Source organism: Triturus cristatus, chromosome 6 (genome assembly GCF_964204655.1).
Source record: "Triturus cristatus chromosome 6, aTriCri1.1, whole genome shotgun sequence".
In the NCBI taxonomy this organism is placed as follows: domain Eukaryota; kingdom Metazoa; phylum Chordata; class Amphibia; order Caudata; family Salamandridae; genus Triturus; species Triturus cristatus.
In genome coordinates this window covers 310232826-310255791 of record NC_140589.1, presented here as the reverse complement: position 1 = coordinate 310255791, position 22966 = coordinate 310232826, and positions in this window count along the sequence as shown.

Genomic DNA, 22966 nt, shown 5'->3' with positions numbered 1-22966 from the left:
TTAAAATACTCTTAATACATTTAGCACATCATTATATGTAATTATTAATGCATGATTAAAATATTATTTTATTACTTCAGGCGGGAATTTATTTTTATGTAAACTTAAAAAAGAAGTTTAATTTAAAATGATGTCAATAGTGCTGTAGCATGTTTTTATTTTACTATACAATTAAATATACAAAATGAATTCATGTTACAGTTTAACATAAAAATATGTTACAGTTTTTTTGAGGAAAATAGACATTTTCACTTTTACCTATACTTTTCCAAATTGTGTAGATTTATTTTAAATATAGCACAAAATCAATAAAGTGCTACAGGATATGCTGTGGGGTTTGGCGCGTAGTAGAGCTACAGACCAGCACACATTTGTTCAACGGAGTCAATAAGAGCTACTTATGAGTGTGACTAGGCAGCAAAAACAATTAACAGTGTATGTATTTGCACTACTACATTGTTGTAGCTTTTCACATTGAATGACTCATGCAAAGCAAATATGCCATCTGCAATTCTAAGGACAATGTGGTTGATTTGAGGCACATTTTCCTCACTATATAAATTTAATAATCAAAACAAGGGATAAACAACATTAAAAAATGCAGATTTTCCACAGTTTTAATGGGTAGAAATATGATTTTATTAAAGGCACAGAGGCTAATATTATGCATAACACCTTTATTGCTCCTCAAACACAGCAGCAGCAAACTCTAGAATTAGAATACTCATTAGCTCTAGAACGCAGAACATGCATATAATCATGGAACAGGCAGCCAGCTTCCTCTTTTACTGCTGCGAAATAAACACAGTCCAAAAAACACAGACCTTTCCGCTGGTCCTGAATTCCAAACCTTTGAACCTCTCCCGAACTTGATCCTGATGTCCAACTCTTCTTCCTTAACCTACACAAACAAAGTAAATAATTAATAAAATAGGGCGGGAACAGTGGAGGGATAATATTAGCCTCCGTGCCTTTAATAAAATCATGATTTCCTACCCATTAAAACTCTGGAAGATCTTTTAAAAGTTGAATCATTCGACCAATCAGCAGCCCTCTACTCAAGCTAAAACCTTTCATAAAAGCTTTACTAGCCATGGCTCCTCTAACAGAATGTGCCCCAAAGACATTCACATCCACACCAGCCTTACACATTACCCCTTTTACCCACCTTGCCAAAGTAGGTGATGAAACTGCTTTAAAAGGCTTCTTATAAGAGATTAACAACTGTGAGCAAGCACTCTGTCTCAAAACTAAAGTCCTCTTCTCATTTTCTCTTAGGCAACTAACCACACACAAATCATTGTGTCCCTCTAAAAAAAGAAATCCTCCTAGACATAGTTTTTGTCCTTTTCCTTATTTCAAAACATACACCCTCTGGTTGATAACATCTTGAATTTACCTCTAAAGCCCTAATATATCAGAAACCCTCCTAAAGGAAACCAAACACAGAAGCATAGCCAGCTTCCAGGACAAAAACACGAATGTGCACCCCAGCTAGCTAACTCCTTTAGAACCACTGAAACATCCCAAAGAGCACTATATTTTGCTTTTGGAGGCAGTCCCACTCGAACGCTCTTAACCAATCTTTTAACCAAAACATGCTGTCCAACAGGTACACCGTCCACCAAAACATGCCCTGCTGAAATTGCAGACCTGCATAAATTGACAGTATTGTACACCAAACCACTATTATACTGAACTGATTAAAAATTTACCACCTCTACTATTGTGCTGATACGGGATCCAAACCTCTTTCAAAACACCAATCACACCATCTTCTCCATGCTGATCTATAGACCTTTGTTGCCCTGTAGACCACGACCACGCAATGAGATCCTCAGCCTCTTTTGATAGGCCAGGCACTTCCATACTCTCCTGAAACCAATTAAGCTAAAAGCCTTAAGTGACCCGACACTACCAACTCATGCGCATTCCCTTGCACTTCCAACAAAATCTCCCTGAAGTTTGGCAAGATGACTGGGTCTTCCGCCAACAGACTCATCAGATCTGGGAACCACACCTGAGCTTTCCAAAATGGCGTTACCAGGACTAACTCTGTCTTTTCTCTTCTGACTTTCATCAACACCCTCTGTACCATTGAAAACTGAGGGAATGCATAATTTCTCCCCTCTTTCCACTCCTGAAGGAAAGCATCTATCCCCTTTGCTTCAGGATCCAGCCTCCAGCTGTAAAAATCTTTCAACTGTGAATTCAGTCTGCCCGCAAACAGATCCACCTGCAGAGGCCCCACCTCTGCTGTAACCTCTCGGAAATTCCTCTGTTCAACCTCCAATTGCTCACATCCCTGAGATATCTTGAATACGAATCCGCTTCTACGTTGCTCAACCCTGGGATATAATGAGCTTGAAGCATAATCTCCTTCTCTAAACAAAACCTTCAAAACTCCTTTGCTAACTCCGCTAAGCCCCTCGACCGAGGACCCCCCAACTTGTTCACATACCGTACCGCTGACAAGTTGTCCATTTTCAACAGAGCACAACATTTCACTTGATCCTTCATGAAACTCTTTATCGCAAAGGAACCTGCCAGAAGTCCCAAACAATTTATGTGCATCTCTCTCTCCTCCTTTTACCACTGTCCCCCTTTTGACACTGCGCCACACCTTGCTCCCCATCCGTGCAAATTCGCATCAGACTCTATATCTATCTATGGTACCTCTCCAAATATAGCCCCTTCATTCCATGCTTCCAGACTCATTTACCACCAATCCAATTCCTTTTGAGTCTCTTGATTCATTCTAACTTGTTGTGAGTACTTCGCACCCTGCCTCATACGAAAAGCTTTCAATCTCTGCAATGCTCTGTAATGAAGTGGAGCGGGAAAGATCGCTTGAATCGATACTGATAACAGACCCAACAACCAAGTCAACTGCCTCAATGTAATCCGCTCTGCATTCTTCACTCTTTTCACTTCCTTCCTGATTTTCTTCACCTTCTCCATAGGCACTTCAATGCACATTCCAATGTCTGAATCTGAAAGCCTAAAAACTGCATCACTTGTTCTGGCTCCACACAAGATTTCTCCCTGTTCACCACAAATCCCAGGTTCTCCAGAACTCTCACAGCAAACTCTGTCTGCTCCCTTGCTAAACTCCTCTCTTCTGCCATTATTAAGATATCGTCTAGGTAAACAATCAAACTAATCCACCTGGATCTCAACCATGCTGCCACTGGCCTCATTAATTTGGTAAAACACCACGGGGCTGACCTCAAACAGAATGGGAGACTCTTGAACCTCCAATGCTTTCCCTTCCACCTGAACTGAAGGTAATCTCTTTGTTCCTCGCACATCGGAATGGTCAGACAAGCATCCTTCAAATCTAACCGGGTCAACCAATCCCCTTTCCACAGCAAATCCCGCAACATATGAATACCTTCCATCTTGAAATGGTTGTAACAAACCCAATCGTTTAACTCTCTTAGATTTATTACTGGGTCATTCCTTTTTCCTTCTTCTCCACTAAAAACAGATTGCTTATGAAACAACCTCGCACCTTTTTTGCAGGTTCTATCACCCCTTTTGCTTCCAAAGCCTCTACTTCCTTCATTACCAGATCCTCCTTTGAAAAACTTAAAATATTGGGAATCCTCTCCTGCACCGGCGTCTGAATAAAATCTATTCGGTAACCTGCTACTGTTTCCAAAACCCAAGCATCCTGAGTTATTTCTCTCCATCTTGTAACAAACTGGGCTAGTGTGCCGCCCAATTTTACTTGGATAGAAATAGGGTCTGGTAAACAACTTACCTGAGGCACCCCTTGTTTGTCTCTCAGACCGCATGCCTCTCGATCTGCCCATCTGTCTTTGTGGATAAAAATTACCCTGCTCTGTCCTGGTGTAACCATTGTTTGTTCCAAAGCTCGCTCCTTAGGGTCTGAATCCTCTACCAAAGCTCCCTCTGGTAATTCCTTGTCCTTAGCCGGGGAACGGACCCCGCATCCGCCCGGCCATTCCAAAGACCCTTCTAATATTCTTCTGTGCCTTTTGAAGTGAGTTAAATGTACCCACATACTTAGCCATCTCCTTGACAAAATCATCGCCGAAGAGCAAACCCTCACTTTTTTTCTCCTAGCTCCTTACTAGCCAAGTCCGCCAGCTTAGGGTCTATCTTAAAATGGATGCTCTCTTCTTCTTTCAACACATAGTGCTGCATTTGAATTCCCAAGAAGGCATATTGTCCTCTGAACCCACTGACACATTTCCGCTAAGTCTACACCAGTATTATTTGAGTGTGCCTCCTCGCACAAATCAAAAATCTTAGTTAGAGGTCCAGCACATCCAACAGCCTATCTTGGCATCCTTTGAGCCCTTTATCTAGACCCCTTCTAGGATCTTTCCCAGTTTGATTGAGGAACGCCATCATTTTTGATCCAGTTCTGGTGTGTACGCCACTTTACTGTCCAAACTAGACCTAGGGCATTCTGATCTCAGCCTAGTTCTAACATCTTTTGGGATCTCTCTCCTTATCCAGTACCTTATGTACTTAGCCACATGCTCCGCATGAGTCCACTGTGGAGACAGAGGGTGCTGTATTAAGAGCGGATTGAACATTTCTTCTCCCTGTGGATCCACAAAATCACCTGCTTCCAATTTTATTTCTTACTCATCTACCTTTCTCTTCTTGAGAGGAACTTCTTCCACGTCTGGATCCTCAAATTGTGTACTGCATGTTAACTCCTCGTCCCCACTTGTAGAGCTTGAATCATATGCCTCAACACTGTGCCTTCTTTTACGTGCCTTTATAGCGCTTCCTTTTGCCTTTATAGCACTTTCCTTCTGAACATTACATTCATGTTCATTGCCCTTTCTTTGGTTATCTATCTGCTTCCTTTCTTTGAGTCTTTTTTGCACCCTGAACAGGTACTCCTGCACCAACCTCTACTTCCTCTGTTGTACAGAAGCTATCATCCTCTCCAGACCTTTTCCTGGAGTCTTTTCTCATCATACTCTTCTCCAAACTATTCTCAATCTTTTTATCGAGAGACGCTGACATTTCTCCAAACATATTCTCTATATAAACTCTCATCCTCTCTTCAGAACCTGCCTCTGTATTCTCCATTTTAAAATGTTACCTATACACTTCTTCACAACTACCAACTCTATATTACTTTCAAAATATGCTTATAAGATTACACTTGAACTGTCTTTCTAAACATTGAAATCCTCTTAAAAACATGTGTTAAATGATTCGCCTCACTGTGCTATACTATGTCCTCCTCTTGAACTCCTGACCGGAGTCTGTCAGAAACTGACTCACATTCTGACAGACTTTTCGCTATTTTCCCAAAATATATCCTCCATTTGCCTGACACAACTTTATTGGCCTTATGCCAAACCCCCAAGATGGCTACTGCACGTAACGTAGCGCACGCTAGTTCAAGATTTCAAAATTCCCCTCTCGCGCTCCACAACACTGGAGGCGCGAGAGGAAACAGATGGCTTGAGTGCTGCTACCCACCATCAAGGCCCACTCGAATGCTGATCAAGGAAGTCTCACGCATTGTCAGCCACACACGCTCGGAGTGCGCTCCGCTTTTTCAAACCAACACCCAACGGTAACCGTCTTTGAACCTCTTAAGCAATATTACTGTCAATCGCCCGAAAGCTTCTTTTTGTTAAAACTGTAATAATACACGCTATGCTACCTTTTTTACTTAAAAACATTTTTAACTCCTTCAAGAATAAATCAAAACATCGCTTCTTCTGAATTATAATAACAATATCTTAAACAAACAACCATTGCGCCTTCTCCTCTCATTCTTCAATCATGCTAGAAGGTAAACTTACAATGAAACATATTAATATACTGATTTAGCCAAACATACCACATTCATTAAAAACTAAGATATAAATAGACTTATCTGTGCTTGAGCAGCAACGAAAGAGGAAGATGGCTGCCTATTCTATGATTATATGCATGTTCTGCGTTCTAGAGATAATGAGTATTCTAATTCTAGAGTTTGTTGCTGCTGTGTTTGAGGAGCAATAATGGTGTTATGCATAATATTGGCCTCCGGGCCTTGCCATAAAATACGTTCATGTACACTACAACGAGAAACAGTACAAATTTAGCACTGCATTTGGGTTCTCAAATAATCATTTGAATCTTGAGAGTGACAAACACACTACACCCTACACAGCAACCTACACAGCATTATTAAAGGACATTGTGCTCTTGTAGATGATGAGGCTGTGGACCAAAACTGAGAGAGCAAAAGGAGATGTAGCCAAAGTTAAGACCTGTATTTCTGTCAATCAGTTAATCATTGGCACTGTGAAAATGCTTGATGACCGCCTGATTGCTAAAGAACCTGAAGAGAGGAATATATTTTGGTCCAATTTAGACATGGCTCTATCCCAGGAGGTTGTGCAAATACATTACCTCCTTATCCATCTTCCTATCCTAGTCCTAACAGCATCAGCAGTCTCTCTGAGGGGACAGAATAATAACCTAGCCTACAAAAAACGTTTCTCCTAGATGGCTGGAGCCTACCCACAATGCAGAAAAGGAGGAACTTGGAATGACCACATCCTGAAATCAGATGCACAAATAAAAAACAGAAGTATGCACCAATCACCTCAAACTCATGGTAGAGAGGGCAGGAACCAGGATAGTGACAGGAAGATATGGACTCAGAATAATGAAGATTTCCGGTAAGTAACCTGGGAATTAATTACTATAAAATGTGTTATTAAAGGCATGGGTGTGAGTCTGATACCTAAGGCTCTGATGGTGAATGCACCAGAATGTTCATACCCCTGTGCAAGCCACGGTTACCACACCATTTGTGATTAAACCTTATGCAGTGAAGTCTATGCCACAAATTCAGATTTTGCCCCTCAAACCTTAAGTGGAGAAATTGATTGGTAATTACATGAAGGTTTTTGTGGGGTAAAATATTATTCCGCTTAATGAGGAAAACCTTAAAATAGGTGCTAATTACTGCAGCCCAAAAATTCAAAACCTTGGTAGTTGGATTTTATCCCACTCTGAAGTACTGATAATCAGGGCTTTAACTCATTCTGTTATTCTCCTTTTGTAAATTCCTGTGGTTGTGCTAAAAAGATGCATGCTGTAGACTTTGCTGCAATTGTTTTTAGAACTGAACTTTTATGATAATTCAGGATCCTAGCATTGTTGTTTATTCCTTTTGGTTTCTGTTATGAGATATTGCAATACAATAATTTGAATATTGTTGGAAGGTGGTTTATTAGAAGATGTGGGTAGATAAGGCCCAAATCACATTTGAAGGCCCAGTCAAGGTCTCAATAAATTACTGCCTTGCTCACCCCTTTGGTAGCTGGCTGCGAGCACACAGGCTTAACTTAGGATACAGGTGTGTAAAGCATTTAAAACTACCAATACATTAAATAAGTATGACAAAACACAAAATAAAAATCCAACACCAATTTACAACAATAGGAAATATTTTTATGATTAAAATGACATCAAAAAGACTAAAATCCATTGTAGGGAACCAGAGATATGAATTATCATAGAATAAACACTTTCTAGTAAAAGCCAAAAGCACCCCTTTGGGACATCTGGTCACGCTTGACCGGGGCACAGTTTCAGGCTGACCGCGATGGAGCACTGGCCGGATATAGTGAGCGGTAGGACCCGGTCAAGTTTTTGCCTAAATGAGGCTGCTCGTCAGGCCAGCTTTGGGTTCAGCGACGGGGGCTTGGTCCAGCGGGATGCCTCAGTGAGCTCCTGGAAGTCTCATTGATGGTGAAAAGCTCAGGAGCTTCAGCAGGACGAACCTGGATTTCAGGCCAAGTTGCAGATCGACCTCGTGAGCTTGACTCTCGACGACGGGTCAATCAACTTATGCAGCTTTTTGGTCAAAATGCTCCATATGATCCCAAAGTTTTTAAGATGCCTCCAGCAGGTCCTTTTGGGGTTCCATAGTGACCAAAACACCAATCCAAGGCTCCAGAATCTCTGAGTTGCTCCTTGGGACGTTGGGACCACAGTTCCCACAGTGCACCGGGTCAAATCTTTAATGTTCCTCTCAAGTTGGTCAGCTGGTCCCTCTGCTGGAGATGATGTAGGTGGAGCTCTTTTAACCTGTTGCTTTTGGGGAGTCCACTCCTTAAACCTTCAGAGCAAGGCAAAGTCCTTCTTTTTCTGTAGTTCCAAAGTGTGCAGCAGGTGCAGTCATTCAAAGTGCAATCCACTTGGTGCAGACTAGGGTTCCAGTAGGGCAGTTCTCATGCTTCTTGTTTCTTCAGGCAGGGATTTGAGTTGCTGGGGCAGTTCTCCCATACTTACCATGCTACTGGGGTGGCAAGCAGGGGGCACCCCTGACCAATGGGGTGCAGGGTGCCACCCTCAGGTATGTCAACTTTCGCCAAAGTTTGGCATATTCTTGTACCAAAAAGCACTGTTTTTTAAAATGCAAAAGGGAGATAATCTCCCCTGGAGCTTAGGTCCTGGCCAAGCCAACCTACTAGTCTGGTTGCTTTTCTCTAAGACTCCCCTGCCAGCTCCTCTGCTAATTCAATTACCGGGGATCCCATCCAGCTGGGGATGCACGAAGTGGGGGTGGGTCTGTGTCCAATCCTAAGTGTGTCTCCCTCTTTAAAGACCAGTTTCACTACCCAGCCCCCTTCCTGGCTTTTGTTCTGCTACTGCAGAACTCCTCCACCGGATGTCTCTTTGTTTTCTTTCAGGCCACTTCACACCCCATCACAGCAGCTTGGCTCAACCTGTCAAAGGATACCCAGTCAGGAGAGGTCAGTCTTGAGCTGGATTTAGGCATATCAGAAAAGCAAGTTCTAGAACTTCGTTTCAGTCATAGTTATAATAAATGTAACCTTGACAAGTTGTTGGAATTATTCTGACTACTATTTAGACACTTTGAAGTATTATTTTGGCTCACTCCTGTCAATAGTTAGGCTGTAATATAATGTAATAAAACTTTCCCATGTTAGCCTATGGAGTGAATCTATTACAATTGGGAAAAACAAATTGGCAGTTTTTCCCTCACCAGGGCATACACAACAATTTTTTTTTAATTATATCCCTGCTTATAGTCACACTGCTCCCTACCCCTGGAGCACCTAGAGGGGACCTTAGGAGTGACTTATATGTAAAGATAAGGTAGCTTAAGACTTTGTAAGTACCTTTAATTCCAAAGACGAATTTGCATATAATTGTATTTTAACAGCAGCCTTCAAATTAGGGCTGCCTTTAAAGTGACAGCAGGCAACACAGCAGTGCATACTGAAGTGCTTTAAAGCTACTGGACCTCTAAATCTACATTCTCTACCATATGCTGGGGCTTATGGGTAGGTTATCATACCAATTGTAATTACACCTAATTACCATAATATTTTTACAAAGAGCACTGGCCCTGGGTCTGGTTAGCAGAGCCCAGGGCACAATCAGACTTAGTAGCCACCAGTATCAGCCAAAACATGGGGGTGATAAGGAAAAAGGATGACTTTCTCCCAAATAACATGACATAATTCAAGCTACCCAATACTTACTTAGTGCCAAGGCACTCATGTAGTGAAAATGTGCTGCTAAACGCTTAGGGCCTAATTACCCGTAGTCACGGTGGTGGTCCGTGGACTGCCAAACTGGAGGTCCAGCCGCTGTATTACATGTTAGGCGATTGGACCACCACTGTACCAATGCAGCCGCCAGGGATCCTTGATCCTGTGGCAGTGGCGCAGCAGTGTGAGGCAGCACTATGCTGGCGGGACTGTGCGGCTACACCGAACATATTACGAGTTGCCTCACTGCGACCCTGTACACAGCTGTGACCCCGTCATGGAAAGGATGAGGATGAAGCAACTCACCTCTGTGTATGAGGGTGCCCAATTTATTTTTGCACCCCCAGTTCCTGCACTGAAAGAAATGAACAAATTGGTGCATTTCCTCCCAATGCAGGAACATGCCTCGGCGGTCCCACAACACCGCCTTCCTATGGCTCTCCTTTAAACCTTAGATAGGTACAGAAACTTCCGGCAGGAATAAATTCGTAATCCGGCAGGCGATCTGACTATGGGTTTGGCGGTCGTCCCGCAAAGCGCTGGTGCGGTGCTCCACGGGAGGTCCGTCAAACTCGTAATCAGGCCCTTAGTCATTCATTCATATTTAGCTTGTCCACCTATCCTCAATTTTGTTTTAATTTCCACATATCTTTGTAAGTGTAACTGAAAATTATTATTTTTTCAATATTTTATTGACAATATTCCTTCAAACAAACCTAGAAATTGATGGGTCATGCACTAGCAAGGGTTTAGTTACTAAGCAAAACTAAAAAAGCACCAAGTATATCAATTGTGTTTATTATTTGGATGGTTTATGTCTGCTGAAGCCACACTAATGGGGGACCAGTGTTGCAAGACAGCCATATGCATGTCTGCTTGTACAGCTGTGAAACATGAAAGAGGTTTCATAGATATTAAGCCGAAGGTTGTTTTTGACCTACAATTACAAATGTGTGGTTCTGATCACATATTCTCATTGGATCATCAAAATGTTTCTTTTTTGAATAATGTTAACTGATTCTTAATAGAAACATTCAGATATCAAAATATTAAATACACAAAGTAAAAATAAACCATTTACTAAAGAACTGGTTATCCCACTGCCATATTATTTTATTTCCAAAGATTGCTATTTCTTAGGGATTTCAACTAGGCCTGGGAGCAACTTTAATTTCACTGTAGTAATTTTGGTAATACTGCATTAATCCTGTACACAAAATTACCGATAATCATGTGATTATGCCTGCTCAGGCAATTAAGAGTAACTGGGGGGGGGGAAATCCTACAGTGAGAGCACATTTAGTAACAATGAGCACCTATTCATGCTGCTGTTTGTGTTCTGTTGCATTTAGCGATATTTTCTTGATGCAAATTGCATCTTCATGTCCATTTTGGATGTCAGGGTGCATTTTGTGCTATGAAATTAGAGATTAATGTTGCGAGAATGTGGGGGGAACATCCTATCCCAAGGGCACATTTGGGATAGGAAACCAGCGATGTTCCCTGCAAAAGGGTGATAACATCGCTATCTCTGGAATTTTTATCGCCCTGGAGAAACGCGTTGTTAATAACGCGGTACCATGGCGATAAATTCCAGAAATAGCCTGCGATAATATTATTATCACTAAGCACGGCCAGCGTTAATTCGCGCTGGCCGTTGATAATATGCCTGCTAGATTCTCAGGAATGATGTATTCAGAAGAGAACAAAATAAACAACTTTATAAAATAAATACATCTGATTAATGTGCCTTCAGATTAGCAATTTCTTCCCCCTTGCTCTGCCTCTGTGGTTTTCCTCCCTCCCCTTGCATACTTCTTAACATGAGTAACAAGCGATCACCACCTTCTGGCTCAAGCCGTGGCCCTTACAAGATGGCAAGTGGAACTTTGCTTAGATAATGTTTATTAATAGAGTCTTATTTGAGCAAGAGATGTTGTCTTAATTCTGTTACTTCGGCGGGGCAAAATATGATCTTCCTTCACCGGATTAACATTCCTGATATAGCTATGAAAATATTGTGAGCATCCATCACTGAGGGCCATGAGGTCCATGGTCGTGTGAGTGTTAATTCTAAACACCTTGAGCTTACACTGTCAGGGGTATGCAACTTCGGGATGCAGAATTAATGAAGATTCAGGACTGAACTCAGAGACTCCTTTGAGGAATGACACATTAACTGCTGGTAAATACTCATTCTCCTATGTAAATTCATCCAGAGATTTTAGCTGTTTTCAACATCCAAAATCTCTGGGGGAAAGACGAGATGTTTGTGGTAACTTTGCATAATTCGGCTGAAGAAATGTGACTGTTCTTATAGGAATTACGGATCTCTGAGATGTGGTAAATTCTCCACAGCCGTGATATGCCATAGTATTTCACTCTTTGTGGTGAGTGGTGGGAGAAGGGAATATTTTACAGGGTGATGACATATCTAAATTGGCACTCCATAGCAAGCATATCATTATCTTTCTTTCAGTCTTGTCTATCTGGGTATTATGTGCATGTGACTGGCTCTGACATCTTTTTGTTTCATTTTGTACAGTATTAAATGGGACATCCTCTGTCATAATCAGCTTGGTTCATTAGGAGTATTTTGTGTTTCTGAAGCAGCACTGCAAAATCAAAAGTGTGGGGCATATTTATAAATCTTTCACGCAGTAGAATGCAGTAAGCAACCTTGCTGTGCTGCGTGAAAGGTTAGGAATGTGCCGTATTTAAAATTATATGGCACATTCGTGCCCTTTCCTGGCGCTTGCGTACTTTTGGCTGTTTAGTGCCAGCACAGGCACCCTCGCTTCATGTTGCAAGGGGGCCTGCGTTGAAGGCAGGGTTGTTTTTGTGCAGGGAGGGGCAACTTTCTACACAAAACAATCCTGAGAGGCATTTTCCTCTTTCTAAGTGTGCTGCAAAATGCAGCACACGTGGGAAGAAGAAATAAGGAGGAGAAACAGAGATATTTCTCCTTGTTATGCTGCATAGCATTTTGAAGCATTCCCAGGTCTACCACAAATGGTCTATCTAGGATTGCACCAAAACCTATGGGTGGAGGCATGGGCAGAGTAATTGAAGGCAGCAATTTGTGCTGCCTTACGCTACTTATGATTTATCATGCCATGCAGGGCCATGCACAGTGGCCTTGCATGGCTTGATAAATGCTGCGCAAGGGCGACACAAAGGCTTAATAATATGTCCTTAATGCACAATGTGGTAACAATATTAGGTTGTCTGCAAATATTCATTGCATGATGTTGTAATATATTGTATTGAACTATTTCTGTAGGAAATTGGGCCATTAATTGTGTGGCCTGCACAAGTAATACGTCCCTGGCTACTGTGAACCAAGCACCCCATTGTAGCGCTTGATTCTCTCAGGGTAGAGAAGCAGAGTTGTTCAAGGTCTACTCTGGGTAGGTGGTGTTTTTTGTTTTTTTAGTCCTCATTCTGCCAGTTCACTTGTTGGCTATTCTCCCATCCTTCACTGGAAATCCAGGCCAGGTTGGAGTCATTCCGCACAAGAGAGAGCAGCCGTTTCCACTTCCATCCTTCCCTGAAGTGCCCGTAACACAGAAGGGAACAGGACCGACGGCTAAACATTGGCTTAATCATTGGACCTCGCCCTTTTGACACCAATCCACCAGCTTAACCCATACTTTTTCTCGACTGCTAGGATCACATAACAGGTCCTGTTTACTTATATATATAACGCTTTTTTTACATTCCAGCGAAAGCGGTGGAACTTCCGACTTCCACAATTTGCAGATCTCTCGTCTCCCTAAAAGAATTACATAAAAAATAAATCTTGCATCCAGCCTACTACTCACAGTATCATTATTTTGCCAAATTTCCAAAATCACCAGGGCAGGGCTTACCCTCACTATAATGCCTATAACTTCAGTGAGAAATTCACACACCTTGGACCAGAACTTCACAATGGCTTGGCATGTAAAAAACATATGAAAATCGTCAGAAGCAGTGTTTCTACATTTTGGGCATTCATAGTGTGCCCCTGAGAGTTTCTCTAATCTTGCTGGAGACCAATATACCCTATAAGCAGTAAAGAGATGATTGTGTTTTAAATAAGCAGGTTTGACAGTTTCCCTGAGAATGGTAAAAGAGACTTTCCAGGTTTCCCTCAAATTTATATTCGGTATAACCTCACCCCAGAGCCTCTGTATATCACTGTCTAAATCATCTTCTGCCTTAATCAAGGTATTATACTACAAGGCTACCTCCTTCTTAACTATACCAGTTCTTACTGCTTGGTCTAACCAAGTATCGTCCTCCTCTTCATTCCAATCTTGGCACCCCCACCATGTAGAGAGCTGGTAGTATTTGAATCTAGTAAGTTGGCCCCCTGTAATTGAATTCAAGGTTTCCCACTCAATCAACTCAATACCCAACTTCAAATCTCCCCAACAAGAAATGCCCGCATTCCTTAAGGGAAGGCTAAGAGAATCAGCCAGATACTCAGGGGTCCCATGGGATTCCAAGATCGGGGCCCTAGATGAATAATAAGCAATTCCTAAGTTTTTTGCGCATTAGGACCCACACTTTCAATGCTCCCAATAAAATCTTCAGCCTTTCTTTTTTGAAGAACTTTGGGTCTCCAAACTTAAACAGAAATTGATCCTGGCCCTCCCTCAGTTCACCGAACATTGCTCCAAAAAGAATTCCTACAGCAGAACTGTCCGCTTTGCTTAGGAGCATCCGACAATTCTTAAAGAGAAAAGCATGCCCATATGTCAACAGATCGGCATGCGCCAGCCCGCCCTTCTCCAGTCTCCTCCTTAATTTCTTCCATGATATGCGAGTGCCCTTAGAGGCCTAAATAAAGCTACCTAGCCTTCCCTGAAGCTTAGCTATCTCCCTTTTGTCAAATAATAGTGGAACTGAATTAAACAAAAATTTAATTTTGGGTAGAATCACCATCTTGATAAGATTTACCCTACCATACAAATTTAGAGGTAGATTTGACCATCTCACCAGCAGTCTCCCTACTTCTTGGCTGATCTTTTTCCAATTCACTATAGTGACATCGGCCAATTTCTGGGTTATAGTACTACCAAGATAGCGCATAGTCAATTTTGCCAGCGGCTGTTGCTTAGGTTGGTTCCATTCTATAATTACGATCTTGTTTATATTACCCTTATATCGTGAAATGTTCCAGAATATTTCCGCTTTGGCCATTAATAGAGGAATAGACACCTGTGGGTTCCGGGTATAAAGTAAAAGATCATCAGCGTAAAGAGCTAACTTAATCTAAAAATGTCCATATCTAAATGGAATAATGGCAGAATCCTTTCTAATCCGTATCAGTAATGGTTCAATATGCATATCGAACAAAAAAGGAGACAGGGGTCATCCCTGTCTAGTTCCACGCAAGATACTGAACCAATCGGTCAGCTCACCATTTACAAGCACCCTTGCTCTGGGCAGGCAGTATAAAAGTTGGACAGCCTTAATTAAATTACTGGGAACTCCAAATCTCTTTAAGACCTCCCAGAGGTATGGCCAATGCACCTGGTCAAAAGCCTTGGCAGCATCTACTGCCACGACCGTCACAGGTAGTTTGTAGGTTTCTGCCAGGTCTACTACTCCAAGCATTAAGATAGTTAATTCGTTAAGCTGCCTCCCTGGAATAAAGCCTTTCTGATCATTGTGTATAATACACTTAATAACCTTGGCAATCCTAGCGGCCAATATCCCAGCAAAAACGTTATAGTCAGTATTCAGCAAGGATATGGGCCTATATGAGTCAGCCAACACAGGGTCCTTATTCGGCTTCAAAATGAGTATTACTGTTGCCTCTGCCCAACTTAATGGCGGGTCTTCTCCGTCCTTTAAAATTAAATTAAACAAATCGTTAAGTACTGGTATTACTTCATCCAAGAGGCAATCATAGATCTCAGTTGGGAGGCAATCGGGGCCTGTGGTCTTCCCTCTGGCCATTTTCCTAAACTGCTGTCTAATCTCTTCTTCTGTTATCTCAACTGAGATCGCCCCCTTCTGAACATCACTTAAATTCGGAAGTTCTATATCCTTGAAGTAGTCTTCAATGCTGGCCCTCCCAGGGAAAGTGTCTTCAGTGTAGAAATGGCTCATATGTCTGGAGATTTCCCGCCCTATGCTAGCATTGGTATCAACTATATCTCCCGTTATAGCCTCTCTAAGGCTTTTTATTTGATTGCGAGCTCTATCTGTCTTAGCTTTCCAAGCCAGCAATGAGCCACTCTTCTCACCATATGCAAAATGTTGTAATTTGCTAGCCCTCCATCTATCTAATAATATTTTATCAAGAACTCCATGGTATTCTGCTTGCAATAATTCTAATTACTTCGTGAGAGGGATCACCGCACTGAGGCACTGAAGTGAAGCTTTTTGTACCTCTTGCTCTTTATTCTTGATAATTTCCAGAAATTTTTCATTTTGTTTCCTCAATTGCGTTGAGGGGGAGGTGGTGTTGGCTAGTAATCATTATTGGCGGACATACAGTATTAACACTCAATAAATGTTTGTCCTGCCAGTGCTTTTTTGTTAGATAAAGGAAAAGTGAATTTATTACACAAGCGCTACTAAGTAATTTACAAATATGTATATTGGCAGATGGAAAATACCATACATGACATTGCATAATCACCTTTGACCCCCTAAGAGGTCATACAACCATCTAATGTAAGTCTACTGGCTTGTTCAAAGGTACAAGATCAATCAACCACATGTTAAAGACATCATTTTGTTCGTAAATGCAATGATCAATAATAATAATCATCTGTAAATGACTCATCACTGTTAATAAACCACATTCACTGTGATCAATAATCACTGTCAACATTATTATAGCAGTAAATCATTTTAAAATGAGCAAAATATGTGTCTGTGGGCTTTGTATAGACTTACCATCCATGAAAATGCACTTATAAGAACAGCCCAGAGAGGGTATCACATCATGATTACAAAACATGCAACCATAGACTTAGCTCATAGAGGGCCCTGTATAACCTGCACCTTCTTTAAACATCTTTGGACCACAATAAATTAAACCATACAATAAGCCCCTGGAGGGTGCTGAACTCTGAGCTGTTGAGCAGAAATCCAAGCCTGGGGAGTGCTTTGAAAATATTACAGAAAATCCTAGAGGAGTCCTGAATTCTATGTCCCTGCAAACATAGGGTCAGTCCCTTGTAAAATCACTGTAGGGGGAGCTGCTGTGCTCCTGCAATCACACCCACACTTCAAATGGTAGTGCCCCTGCCATCCTGGGGTGACCATGAATAGAAAAATATTTAAATGCCAAAGCCCGGCAGAGCATTATGGGGTATTCCAGCCGGAGAGGTGACTGTCAGAGCGGTAATTAGCGGCTCTCCCACTGTGCCAAGGAGAGCGGCTGCCTTTTCCTTGCCAGGCGGTCTTACTCCGTGCGGCTTTCACTCCTTCTCTTTTGGTTTTTGGGGTGGTGCCCTGTCCCACCAAGTCACCCCATTCTGCCTCAACATTGGGGGCAGTTGAGGCTGTCCACCCCATGTGTGGCTGTGGGAGCCAGCAGCTTCTATTTCCCTGCCCGCTCCTACAGGCAGGATCTGGTGGCTCAGTGGACTAATGCGTCTACTGCAGGGGCCTATGTTCAATTTCATGGTCACAGGTTCAAATCCCGGCAGGTCCACTCATCCTTTCATCCATCTGAGGTCCATAAAATGAGTACCATTGAGTTGGGTGGCAACAAACATCTGTTATTCAGCGCCAAGATACCCGTAGTGGTGAACGTGCGCTTTACAAATACTTGTTTTGTTATGTTATGTTATCTCTGTTGGGTCTCATGGAGGCCACCCACCTCCCAGACAGAGGCATAGGGAGCAGGGCAAGCCCACCTGTACTGCGGGGGGCATGATGGTGCTCCACCCATTCCTTTCAGCATTCATGGATCAAAGATGGGGTCCTGGCCCCCTTTACAAACTATACTGTGTGAGGGAGAGGGTCCCTGGGCCAAGGAAAAGTCTGGGGAGGGTGCCCCATGCAGGTCCTCTTCCTGGAAAAATTAAAGAGCGTTCCTCCAGCACCGAACCCTGGGCCCTGGCACACCCCAAGGGTGATTTCAGAAATGAACATTGGAGTCCCAGGTGCTGCGTTGTTCACATGGGGGTCAAAGGTCATCAATTTCAAGATGCGAGAAGTTGGGCCCTGTTGGGCAGATCTGGGTGATCCTGGGCTCATTTTACCCCTGGCGGTGAGCACCAACCACCAGATGCAGTTGCAGCAGACCTCCTAATCCTGCAAAGCAGTGTGATCCACAGAGAACACTGGTTCTCCTAGCTCCCTGCCCAACCATTCTCCTGGTCTTTGTCTCTGAACATAGAAGTCCAGGGCATTGTTGTAAAATGCAGGAATACATAGACTGGTAAGATTAGTTGAAGAAAGATTTATTTGTTGCAGCACAGTACCCTAGAACAGCATGAACTGCCAGGATAATAATGAATCTCATCATGCCCGCATTCCATAAAGGAATCCAGTTACCTCAAACTATGACATAGGCAGAAAAACTAGAAAGCTGTAGATATAACAGACCTTTTCCCTATAGAATAAAAATAAAATAAAATTAAACTATATACAAGGCAAGAGAATAAAATTGTGCAGTATTAAAGGAATTATGTTATTCACACAAAATCAGCACATTTGGTTGGACAACTTTTGGCACGCATTCCCAACTTAACTCTGGATGCTACAGCATCTCCAGCAAAGGAATTACAAAGGTTCTCCCTTACAGAAGTATCAGCATCTACAAAAAAATAATTTTGTGTCAATTCAGCACCTGGTGTATCGGTGCAGATCTGTTCCCTACGGTTGACAGACAAATAGGACCTTTCATCAATTTTCCCATTAGGATCAGAATTCACTCTTTAAAAGGACCCATGATCAAACTCTACATTGAAATCAGGATTACACCTAGCCACACGTCTCACATTCCAAACCTTCCCATCTTGAGTCTCCACACTCTTGCCATACACCTTGATGACTGTCATAGCTTTGCCAAATCTTTGCATATTTTTCATAAATAGCCCAGGCTTTTTAATCTTAACCCAATTGCCCACCACAAATGACTGACACTTGGTTTTCCATTTTTTATCGTAGAGATCCTTGAGCTTATTTTGCTTCAAAGGAACTCTACCCCTGATCTCTTGAACACTGACCTCTTTTTGAAATTTGGCCTGCTCTCTCTTGAATCACCAAGGACAAATCTTGGAGACAGGTGCCCTACCTCTCAACAAACTAAAAGGACTGACCTCAGTGGTGGTCAGAGGAGTAATACAATACTACCCAGTTTCTCTCTCAATTTGTCCTTCCACACACAACCAAAACCATGTGCCCAAAAAATACAGGGGCATATTCACAAGGAGACAACTCCGATTAATCTCCACCTTAACGCAACAAAAGTGGAGATAGATTTAACACCCCATTCACGAGCAGGTGCAAACTGCAGACAACGCCAGTATTCCCGCAACAACTGCTCCAAAATCTAACACCACGGTGGAGAGCACCAACTAACTCTAATGAGATGCAGAGTAGGCATTCCTGTGCAAAAACGCACAAAAAAATAACAACACCACTTTCAGAACGAACTGACAGAACTGTGAAGCGAACCAAAAACAGGCGATAAGCCGCAGTGGCCGCAGGTATTTAACACCTGCCTCAAGCAGGCAACAGAGCCCCACACACAGCCATACCCGAAGATCAAACAACGCCATGGAGCTACTCATTCTGCAGCTCGGAGCCCCAACAGGGTCACAACACCCACCGCCACCACCCCCAGGACCGCCACAACCCCAGGACCCGGACCCGTCCCCCCAGACCACCACAGAGGCAGCGTAGAGTAAGACAGCGGACCTACCGAAAACACACCACTCTCTTAGACCTAACGCCCACGGAAGTCATTGCCCACTATAGGCTCAAAAGGACAACCGTTCTCCGCATCATGACCCACATCGCCCACAGGCTGACATTCCCAACACAGTGGAGAACCAACATCCCACCTCAGACAAAGCTGCTGGCTGTGTTGCACCTGTTGGCCTCTAAGACATTCCAACCAACAACTGCCAGAGTCGGAGGAGTCTCACAGCCAGCCCTATCAAAGTTCATCACACCTGTCATGGATGCCATCCTCAGCTTCAGACCTCCGTACCTTCATTTCCCCAGCACTGCGCAGGAACAGCTGTAGACAAAGCAAGGCTTCTATGCCATAGCCGGATTCCCGGCCGTGTTGGGGGCAATTGACTGCACACATGTTCCACTTGTGCCCCCTGCGGATACTGCACACCACTACCACAACAGAAAGCACACGCATTGCATCAATGTGCAGGCAAGAGTGGACCACTGGGGACTCTTCACCAATGTCGTTGCCAACTACCCAGGCAGTGTGCATGATTCCTTCATCTTCCGACAGTCCATCATCAACCAGCACTTCCAGGATGGCACATATGGAATGGGACTGCTCATTGGTAAGTACCAAATCAACACACCACACATCTCACAGCCACCAATGCACAAAGCACATCTGTGGGGATGCACAAAAGACCAAGCCACCTTCGACAAGTCAGACTACACGACCACCTACCAAACATGACTACACCACTCCATGGTCATCTTGGTCTACCCCTGCACCCAATACAGATATTTCATGGCACCACAGCCACACAACGGCTGGACTTGTGGCGATGCGAAATGCAGCCATGGCACACGCGAGGCACTGCTCTGCCCTCATGACCCTGCCCCATTCTACCGCAGGTCAGCGTCCCATGGCGGTGGGCCTGTTTTAGCCGCTCTGCATCCGGGGCTACTGGCCCTGTGCGACTCGAGTCAATCCCCCTTGTAGTTCTTACATTGCATGTCTGAATGCCTGATATCTGTTGGTGTAGTTGCCAGCACCAGCTACTCCCTAAGGGCTGGCTTACACTCACCCCACACACAGCCAGCATAGGCGTCACTGAATTGGTGGGCCTGCCATCACATCCTGCCGAACCAAGTATTGACTCTTTTCTCCCTGCACTGTCACAGGTGATCAAGGATATGCACTCTGCCCTTGGATGATGACACCCCTCTGGGACCCAAACACACCCGCACAGAGGCAGTACAATGCTGCCCACATAAGCACCGTAGGCATCGTTGAATGCACATTTGGCGTGTTGAAGTCATGTTCCAGGTGCCTGGACTGCACAGGTGGGAAGCTCCTGTACAGCCCAGACGTCGTGTGCAAGATGCTCATTGCATGTTGTGTGTTGCACAACATCTGTGTTCGCACCAGGGCCCCACGGATCCCAGTTCCAGAGGTACTGAACGATGATGATGGTGATGGGGCTGGTGGACCACATCCCACTGCAGCTGCGGCAGGAATAGCCCATAAGAACTACATCATTGACACCTACTTCTCATGAGCACGTCACATTGTGTCCATCCGTGGCAATCATGGGACAGTAGTAGCTGTCCAATTGCACTGCATGTGTGAATACAACATATTTGAAGGTTACAGGTTGGAATTGTTCATTGTCATGTTACATATCCCTTGGGTTACAGATGTGAGTTGCCTGGTTGTGCACATTTGCCAATCCAGTTGTGTCCTGTGTTCAGTTGTAGAGGGGTTGCTGTTTGTTCTGGGATGTTGCCAATGTCGAGGTGCACTTCTGCTTATGTGCGTATGCTGCACGGTGGGTGTGTCGCTCCTGCGGCTCTGATTTATCTGCCACTGGTATCTTTCATGTGGTGTGCCTGTCGGTTCTGTCCTTCCATGGTGCTTGGATGTTGTGGTGTGCATGTTGTCCTCTGCAGTTGGCCAGGGCGCATCTGTGGTACTCCGCTGCTGCTGTATTTTGCTCAGTGGCATTTTCCATATGCTGTTCTTGTGCTTGTTCCCGCATTGCGCGTGAATATTGCTGTCCTCGTGCTGTTTTATCCCTGCTTTCCTCATCGCGGAAGGGCTCATCGCAGGATTTCTGGTGTTCTGGTTTGCGTTTTTTGTCCATTGGGGTGGTTGTATCACGGACATTGTCCGTGTTTTCGGCAGACTATCGCATGGTACCGCTGTGTTGTGAATTCCACATTGACCTGGGGTTATTTTCCTGCAATAGGCTGCGATATTGAAAGTTGAGTTACGCTACTCTTGCGGTAGCTTTCACACGTTCTTGTTAATATACCCCATAGTCTTTAGGAGCTCTATTGAACCTTTCAACGTGTCCATTTTCTTGTGGTTCGTACAAGGCAGTGGTAGCATGTTTAATATTGCTAAAAGAAAAGAAACTCTGCATCGCCTTAGATACAAGCTGAGTACCGTTATCAGATATTACCAACTCAGGATACCCTTCCTTAGCAAAAATTTCCTTGAAAAACTCAATAATAGCACTAGAAGTGAGGTAAAAATTTCACTTCCGGCCATTTAGATTGGTAATCAACCAGCACCAAAGCAAAAAGACAATCAGGCGGAAGACCCTGAAAAAGTCCAGAAATATCAAATCCCACTTTGTGCCAAGGAGTGGTAGGCCAAGGCATAGGTTGAAGAGGAGCAGGAACAGGTTTCAACATTTTCTCACTATTGACATACACAGAACATTCACTCACCACTTTTTCTGCCATTCTATCCAAACCAGGCCACCAGAACATAGAGCGCATAAGCCTCTGCATTGAGGACATGCCTGGATGTCCTTCATGAGCCAATATCAAAATGTCATTCTGCATACCATCAGGAGGAATACACTTTCCACTTTTGAAAATGAGCCCATTCTCAACAAGTAACTATTCAGCTATCTTAAAGAAGGGAATAATATCTTCAGGCAGTTTCCTTCTTTCAGGCCATCCCTCTTCAACAAATCTTTTTACCTGACTGAGAAGTTTATCATCCACATCAGCTCTCATCCACTTGTCTTTCTCTAATGCCTTAATTCCATCAGAAACATAGTCAGAGACAGCAAGTGCAAAGTCCTCCTCAACACTAGTCAACTGATCATTTTTTGCAGATAAAGGTAGACGTGACAAACAGTCAGCCATTTCATTGCAACGTCCTGGAACATATTCCACATCAAAGCAATATTCTTGAAGTTTCGAAACAAGTCTTGCAATTCTCTTACCGCACCCCATTGGAGAAATCAATGGAAGCTTGGCATCATTCTTAATCCCAGAAGTCATGAACCTGTTTTAGTCATTGAGGAGAAGGAGGTGGATGGGGGTGTAGTGAGAGATTTTCCTGAAGTTTTTACAGAAAGACGGGGAAAACTGGATGGATATTCTCACAAGATTCAACTCAAGTCCAATGCCAAGCCGGTCATACACAAATTACAAAATGTGCCTATTAATGTGATGGGTGAATTAAATTTTCTTTTATTAGGAATGGTGAACGAGGGTGTAATCGAAAAGATAGAGTCTTCTGAATGGGTCTCTCTGATAGTTTTAGCATGCAAACCTGA